Source organism: Malaclemys terrapin, chromosome 25 (assembly GCF_027887155.1).
Source record: "Malaclemys terrapin pileata isolate rMalTer1 chromosome 25, rMalTer1.hap1, whole genome shotgun sequence".
NCBI classification, from domain to species: Eukaryota; Metazoa; Chordata; order Testudines; family Emydidae; genus Malaclemys; species Malaclemys terrapin.
This window is the reverse complement of record NC_071529.1, coordinates 16,902,273-16,910,463: the sequence shown is the minus strand read 5'-3', so window position 1 is coordinate 16,910,463 and position 8,191 is coordinate 16,902,273. Positions and strand designations below refer to the sequence as shown.

Sequence of the window (8,191 nt, the reverse complement as noted above, 5' to 3'; positions counted from 1 at the left end):
TATTGCTTTTCTAGCAGTATTTATTTGACAGAAAACATTTTCCTGTCTCTTCAGGCAAATGTATCACCCCTCCAAACAGAGTCTGAATACTAGAACAGGGAGGCTGTAACAGAAGCAAGAACTTCCCCCTTTCTGATCTTACTGTATGGAAAATTATAAATTTTCGTGGCTTTATCTGTGATTTGAATATAAAACAACACAGTGAATATAAATGTATTTGTCCATCATTGGAAGACCCAGAAGTTTAAATCTAGTATAGGCGGCCTTTTACCCAGGACTCTGACTATATATACACACTTCAAGTCAAACAGATGGTGACCAAAAATCATTAACAGCTAACAGGAACTCAGCAGCTTTTGTCAAATGACATTTCTAGCAGAGGGAAAGTGTTTACATTCTTTCACCAGCTCCCCCTCCCTTCTCCAACGAATATTGAATGTATACACTGCGGAACGGTTCCAACAGGAAGGAACGAGAGAAACCCACCCTAGAATACATTATAGCGGTCATTCTCATAGACTATAGGAGACCTGGGTCCAAATCACTGCTCCACATCAAGCAGAGAGAGAATTTGAACCTGGGTTTCTCACATGCCAGGTGATGCTCTAACCATGGGTTACTGAGTTTAAGGGGGGGGGGGGGGCAGCAGCATTATCACCACCTCTCTTTTCACCAGAGCCGGGACTGGGGAACTCCTCGTTCGTGAATCCTGCTGAGGTGAAGGAAGGAGTCCGGCACGGCGCACGTTCTCTCCATGCCCTGCAGGTGTCAGTATCAAGGGATGTTAATCTGGTACTGTTTTAGCAGAACTTCAAATTAACAGAATAGTATGCACAAGCCTCTTATTACTACAGCTACTAGCATTATTGTAACACGTGCCAATGGTGACGCCTATCATTAGAAATACATCCGGTTTCCACAAAGGGAACAGCTCTGTCCTGTCCTCCCTAGTAACACTAGTTCTCTGAGCGGCATCTAATCGAGGGGAATCCCATTGCCTAGAGACATTTATCGTCTGCAAGGGGAAAACGTGCAACAAACTAACAGGCACAGAACACATTTCCTAATTACTGTTCTGTTGCGAGTCAATCAATCTATTTCTGAAGTCTTAAAGGGGATGGATGTAACCAGGAAGTCCCGTTGGGGGCTTTTATTTGAGGAGTGGGAAAGGCATCCCTAACCTTATCAGTAAGAACAAAAAGAAGAACAGGAGTACTTGTGGCACCTTAGAGACTAACAAATTTATTAGAGCATAAGCTTTCCTGGACTACAGCCCACTTCTTCGGATGCATAGGCTGTAGTCCACGAAAGCTTATGCTCTAATAAATTTGTTAGTCTCTAAGGTGCCACAAGTACTCCTGTTCTTTTTGCGGATACAGACTAACACGGCTGTTACTCTGAAACCTGTCATTATGCAAGTAAGAACAAAGTTATTTTAGTTCTAGCCTAGTTAACAGCAAATGCAAACCCAACACATTTAAACATTATTTACCTAGAACAGAGTTGACAAATGCAGTAGTCTTGGAGGTATGTTTCAAACTATTTAAGAATTTTTACATATTTAGTAAACGATCTTACTTACATACAAGCATGAGGGTGGGTTCTTTGACAGAGGATGGCTTCGTAAGGAATGAAAGGGATGATCAAACTTAGAGATAGCGAACACACTACCATAGACTTGTTTGATTTTTGGTTACTAATTACTACACAACCAAGGGAGTGTCAGGTTTCAGAGTAGCAGCAGTGTTAGTCTGTATCCCAAAAAGAACAGGAGGACTTGTGGCACCTTAGAGACTAACAAATTTATTAGAGCATAAGCTTTCATGGACTACAGCCCACTTCTTCGGATGCATATAGAATGGAACATATATTGAGCGTCAGACGCTCCATTCCACTCCACTCCAACGACTTTATTCAGTGGTGTCCAACCTATGCAATGATGGGATAACTTGTGACTGCAGAAAACCGGTATTCGGTTGTGAACTGGAATTGGCCTCCCATTGCTGCACCTTGTGATTTTTAACCCTAAAGTGTTTAAATCAGCCCCAGCAGGGTCTGCCGTCTCCTGCAGCAGAGTTAGGAGCTCTCGGCTGCTGCTCTCAGTTCTTTCCAGGCGCTCAGTAGCGCCCTACTGGCCACCTGGGCATTGCAAGGCAGGGAGGAGAGTAGCTCTAGTCTGGTTAAACCATTGCCTGGTTCCTTGCAGAGCTGATGGATGGGTGCTTGACTGGCTCTCCCTGAACCTAGAGGACCTCCTAGCAAAAGACTCCTCATTCTCTTCCGCACAGCACTTCAGGGTAACCCAGCAGAGGATAACTAACCACCATTTACAGCTCCCCCGTTCTCTGGCCCAGTCCAACTTAGAGCTGCCTCCAGACTGCTCTGACATGAGCCAGCTAGCTACCATTCCCTTCATAGCATACACTAGTCAAGGAGAACTGGAAGCATTACACTCTAGCTGTTTTATTTATGCCCCCCTCCAATATGCCCCCTGTATCAGAAGCCCTAGAGATGTAGGGGTCAGCTATGGTGGTGGTATATCCACCAAGGACTCCTCAGCACATTTCCAGAAGAGTCTTTGTATCTTGTAAGAGGAGCAAAAAGGGCACACACACAATGTAATCAGCAAAGGCAGATTTTAGTGCTTTGTCAGTGGCCAAGTTATGGGCAGTCTTGCCTAATGGTTGGTGCAAGAATTGAGGCCGCTAGTTAGAACTGGTTCAGGAGCACAACTAAAAGTTAAAAAGCAACGGAGGGTCCTGTGGCACCTTTAAGACTAACACACTGAATATAAATGTATTTGTCCATCTGTTAGTCTTAAAGGTGCCACAGGACCCTCTGTTGCTTTTTACAGATTCAGACTAACACGGCTACCCCTCTGAAACTAGAAGTTATAGTCAGGAGTCAGGGCATGTCTTCACTACCCACCGGATTGGCAGGTAGCAATCACAGTCTAGTGAAGACGCGATAAAAATCTATCCCTGATCGCTCTGCCATCGACTCCAGAAATCCACCATGGCAAGAGGCGGAAGCAGAGTCAACGGCGGAACAGCAGCGGTCGACTCACCGCCATCCTCACAGCCAGGTAAGCTGACCTAAAATACGCAACTTCAGCTATGCTATTCACATAGCTGGAGTTGCGTATCTTAGGGCGACCCCCCCATAGCATAGACCTAGCCTTAAAGACCAAAGCCTAATCTGAAGGGTTAACCTGACTCACAGGAGGCATAGCCGGGGGTCCGAGACAGAAACACAAGCCTAAGCCAAAGGGTTACCTGCAGTCACAGTCAGAAAGTAGAGCCACAATCTGAGCCAGACATCAGGAGGGCACTGGGGGCTAGAGACAGTAGCATAGGGAAAAGACCAAACACAGCTGTAGTTTTGAATACATTAAGTAGTCACTAGACCAGGAGTAGGCAACCTACTAGCACACATGCCAAAGGCTTCAGTGGTACTTGCACTGTCTGGGTCCTGGTCAGGGGGATTCTGCATTTTAATTTAATTTTAAATAAAGCTTCTTAAACATTTAAAAAAAAAAACATTTACTTTACATACAACAATAGTTTAATTATATATTATAGACTTACAGAAAGAGACCTTCTAAAAACATTAAAATGTATTACTGGCATACAAAACCTTAAATTAGAGTGATTCAATGCAGACACGACACATCACTTCTGAAAAGTTGCCAGCCCCTGCACTAGGCTATAGCTGCTACTGAGTTTAAGTATCAGGCTGCAGACTCCTGCAGCCAATCAGATGGTGCAATAAATTAGATTGCTTCTATCAGGGCCAGCTGCACTTATTGGGTTGTCAGGAGGCTGGCTTTACTGCAGGCTGGCCCCTGATACTCTTTAACCTTTTCAGGCTGTAAGATTGGCCACCACTGCTTTAAATCACATTAGTCTTTATAACAGAACCAACCAAATTGAAGATGTGGCACAAGGCCTTTGACTAGTTTGGTTTTATAGGGAGGTTTCCTCCCAGAAACTGAAATTCTTAATTTCCCTCCCCATTTGGGGGACTATGGAGGACTGGAGCACTTTCCAGAAAGCTATCATTTCTTTTTGGTAAAAGGAAAACCCACTATTTACTCTCGGATGAAGAAGGATATTTATGGAAGACTAAATGGCCTATAAAAGGGAAACCAGCTCAGCTCGTATGGTGGAGATTCCCTCTTTATGTACAGAAATAGACTGTTCTTCTGAGTGAGGGGCTCACAGAAACAATGTCAGACTTATTTATTTTAATAAAACCAGAACTAATTAATGGAATGATCTTTTGTCCCTTCAAATTCTTTAAGTTGTTGGGCTATTTTATTGCAAAAGTGTGCTGACCACATAAAACGTTCTAAGTCTGTGAATCTTGTTGACTCGTGGCTTATTTTACATCTACCCAGACGTGAACAATATACATTAACAAGAGCCACTTTAGAATGATGCCAGATATTACCCAGAGATGAATGACTGATAGCTATAGAAAATTATGAAGTCTTTAAAACAAATATACAAAAACAAGGGTAGAAAAAGTGCAAGCCACCCAGCGTTGCAAGAAATTCAAATTGGATAATTGTTCCCAAATCTCTTTAAAAACTAATATCAGGGCCAAAATCTTGCTTGCTTTTCTCTCACCAGTAGTCCCATTAACTTTATTGGGTCACTTTGTGTGGATAAGGCAAGCAGGATTTTGCCCATGGTATTTTTAAATGGTTTCAATAGTAAAACTATGTAAAGAGGAAAACAAGTATAATGGCAGAGTCCTTCACACCTAGAACACTGCCATAAATATACAGGTATCTTGAATATTTCAAAGGAGCAAATAGCTAGCCTTTCTGTATTACCTCAACAGAAAATCATTCCCCTGAACTCAGACTAAATTTTGGAAGGAGTGAGACTAGATTTTGCAGCTGGGGATGAAAGGACCAAACAAGGCTTTGTCACATTTCCAGCTCCAGGATTCTGGGCAGGCTTATGAGTTGATGCAGTTCCCAATTTAAATAAGAACAGCCTTGGAGGCTTCTCTAACATGGTGACTCTCCAAACCCAGAGGAGCAGGCAGCCAGTGTGAGTTCCCCACCTTTCCAGGGGCAGTAGGGCTCAGACTTCTGGCTTCAGCCCTGGGGTGGTGGGTGGCAGGCTCCGGCCATGGGGCTTTGGGCTCTGACCCTGGGCTCACCCCCTCCCACACCCATTGCCTTCTAAAGTGTAACCACAACAAAAATAATTTTAAGTCAAATTTTTCTAATGAGAAAAGTGCATATTGTCTCCATTCATGTTTTCCACAGTCACCTTCAGAAAGAGCCTAGGCCTGGAAATTTTCCTGCAGAAAGCTGAATGTTTTGGGAAGTTTTGAACCACCAAACAACAATTCCAAGGGAAAACCAGAGAGAAATGTAAACATTGTTATGATCCCATTGTACCCCAGGGACTCCATGCTGAAGGGATCCCTTATATCTGAACACTGAACAGACTGAAAGCTGCATTGTTAGTGGCCTAGATTCACCCATGGCTCCAAGAGGAGAAAGCCGGGCAGTTCACTCACAGACCCAGGTTCTTAGCTCTGCCCTGTTTCCCTGGGGAAGGGAGGCGGCGGGTTCTGTGCCCGCCGGATGGCGCTGTGGGCTGGCACCATTTCCTACAGGAACCCCGGGGCATGCCCTGAGGCCACACATCTGGGCGGGACTGGCGCCCCCCTTCTCCCCCGCTGCGGCTTGTGTTCTCCTTTAACCCGCGCAGCCACACAAAGGGACTGGGGGGAAACCAGCTTCCCAGCCCACCCCCCGGAGCCGGGGCAGGGATGGAGGCGGTGCGTGCAGCTCCGGGGCTCTAGGGGCGCAGGAGCGCGGCGCGCACCGGGCTAGAGGGACGCAGACACCGGGGATCTGCTCCTCTCGCCGCGGGAGGCAGCCCGCCGCCCGAGCACGGAGTCCCGGTCCCCGCCGGCCGGCAGGCAGCTCCGGGTCCCGCAGGTAACAACCCCGGGCGGTGCGGCTGCATGTCCCTGTGACCGCGGCAGTAGCGCGCTGCGCTCCGCTCCGCGAGTCCCCAGCAAAGGCATCGGGGGAGGAATTCCGTGGGGCTGGGCTGGGCTGGGCCGGGCCGCTCCCTACGCCCCGCTCGGGGAGGCTGGCTCCCGCTTGGCCCTCGCTCCACCTGCAAGGACAGATGCCGGGGAGCTCGGAGGGAGGATGGGCACGTGGCGGGGGGACATCCCTGGACCCGAGCGATTGCACGGAGGGGCTCTGGCTTCTCGCTGGGGGAGGGTTGTGATGGTTCTCGCCTATGCCACGTCTTGGGGTATTTCTGCTGCCTCAGGGCAGGAGCATGACATCGGGCCAGGCGAGGCCAGTGCAAAGCTCACCCTCACTCAGATTGGTAAACAGGGTCTGGTATGAATGCAGCGAGCAGCTCTCCGTACCGAGGGCCGACTTAATCTGCCCAAAGAGCTGAGGAATTCAGCAAGTGAAAACAAAGATGGAGCGTCCAGGCCAAGTGGGCTGGATTTTTTACTCTTGTTTATTTTAAACCAGCCGGTGGACATCCTCCGCTACAACGAAGCAGCAGAAACGTGCTTGTTCTGAGATGAAAGGAAAGAAGTGGCAATACCAGTCCGTTTAATTCATAATCCGGTTTCCACAGAGACTGCAAGAGGCTGAGCTAATTACAATATAATTGAAGGGTTAAAATTATGGAGGGTGCCTGCATTAAGGGGAAATGATTTAGATTATGCTAAACATAAACTGAGCAGTTCAGGTTAGTGTTAGACGATCTTAAAGACTCAAGCCCTGTTTGACAGGTGTCAGATTTTATAACACTAGGTGCTTGGTTTCTTGCAATTTCACTTCTTTTATGTGTTTATATATCTTTTGAGTTATCTGGTTTATTGGCTATTTTAAGACACCTGTCACTGTGGTATTTAAGCACCAAACAAGGCATCACATTATATAACTGCACTCTGGGGTTTTGAATAGTTACATTTTTTTTTCAGTGCTCAATGGACTTCTTGCTTAATATAACAGTAACTCAGAGACACAAATTTCTTTTGATTTCATTACACTGTAAAATACTATACTTAAATCCCATAATTAAGTAAAAGGTTAAGTAAGCCATGCTTTGAATTTTCTAGGTAGACAAAAATATAATGTCTCCAAGAAACTGAAGTCCTGCTTAACAGCAGACAGCAATGAAGTTTCCAACACCCAAAATGTTATAATTCATATGCCTTTCCTGACCTGTTATAGGTAATGATTTCTGGAAAGATGTGTAAATGCAATTGTTTTTTAAAAACAGTCTATCTTGGAAAATATGCCCACTATACTGATGCTTCATTCCATGTTAAGCCACAAACCAAGTTTGGAAACTATATAAACATATTTCAGCATGGTAGCCATGTTAGTCTGTATGAGGAGTCCTTTTGGCACCTTATAGTCTGAGGCTAGGTCTACACTGGGGGGGATCGATTTAAGATACGCAAATTCAGCTACGCGAATAGCGTAGCTGAATTCGACGTATCCGAGCCGACTTACCCCACTGTGAGGACGGCGGCAAATCGACCGCCGTGGCTCCCCCGTTGACGGCGCTTACTCCTACCTGCGCTGGTGGAGTATGCACGTCAATTCGGGGATCGATGTCGCGTCCCGACGAGATGCGATCATTCAATCCCTGAGAGATAGATTTCTACTTGCCGATCCAGGCGGGTAGTGAAGACAAGCCCTAACACATTCATTTGGGCATAAGCTTTCATGGGTTAGAACCCACTTCATCAGACGCATGGAGTGGAAAATACAGGAGCAGATATAAATACATGAAAAGATGTGAGTTGCCTTACCAAGTGTGAGGTCATTCTAACTAGACAATTCAATTACTAGAGCTAAACCAATTTCTAATACAGCTCAGCCATCCAATGTGGACAGGCCAAACAATGTCGGAATCCTATTTAAAGATTCGAGGCCATGAAGCTGGTCAAACCCTCTGCCCTAATAATAACTGATCAGGAATAAGCTTAAAAATGAATTAGGGTTTTGGAGAGTGCCCAGTATGAGCAGAAGAGTGCATCTCAGTGAGTTTATGCCTTCAGTGTTGAAATGATACACTCTGTATTGTAATTTGCATGCTCAACACTAAGTTTTGCCTAAATTTATTAGTCACCTAATAGGCATAGGACTGAACCTATTAGCTGGAAGCCAGTGTTA

At 45.7% G+C, this 8,191-nt stretch overlaps 1 protein-coding gene across 3 annotated transcripts in view; it reads left to right on the top strand.

The window, feature by feature from the left end:
* The first annotated feature begins 5,700 nt into the window (after positions 1 to 5,700).
* MPP3 (MAGUK p55 scaffold protein 3) overlaps positions 5,701 to 8,191 on the top strand; it is a 78,383-nt gene continuing 75,892 nt past the window's right edge. For 2 of the 3 annotated variants that reach the window (XM_054014067.1, XM_054014065.1), the window contains exon 1: positions 5,701 to 5,968. The gene's annotated coding sequence lies outside the window, so the exon portion shown is untranslated. The remainder of the gene's footprint in view (positions 5,969 to 8,191) is intronic. The other variant, XM_054014066.1, reaches the window with a different exon arrangement.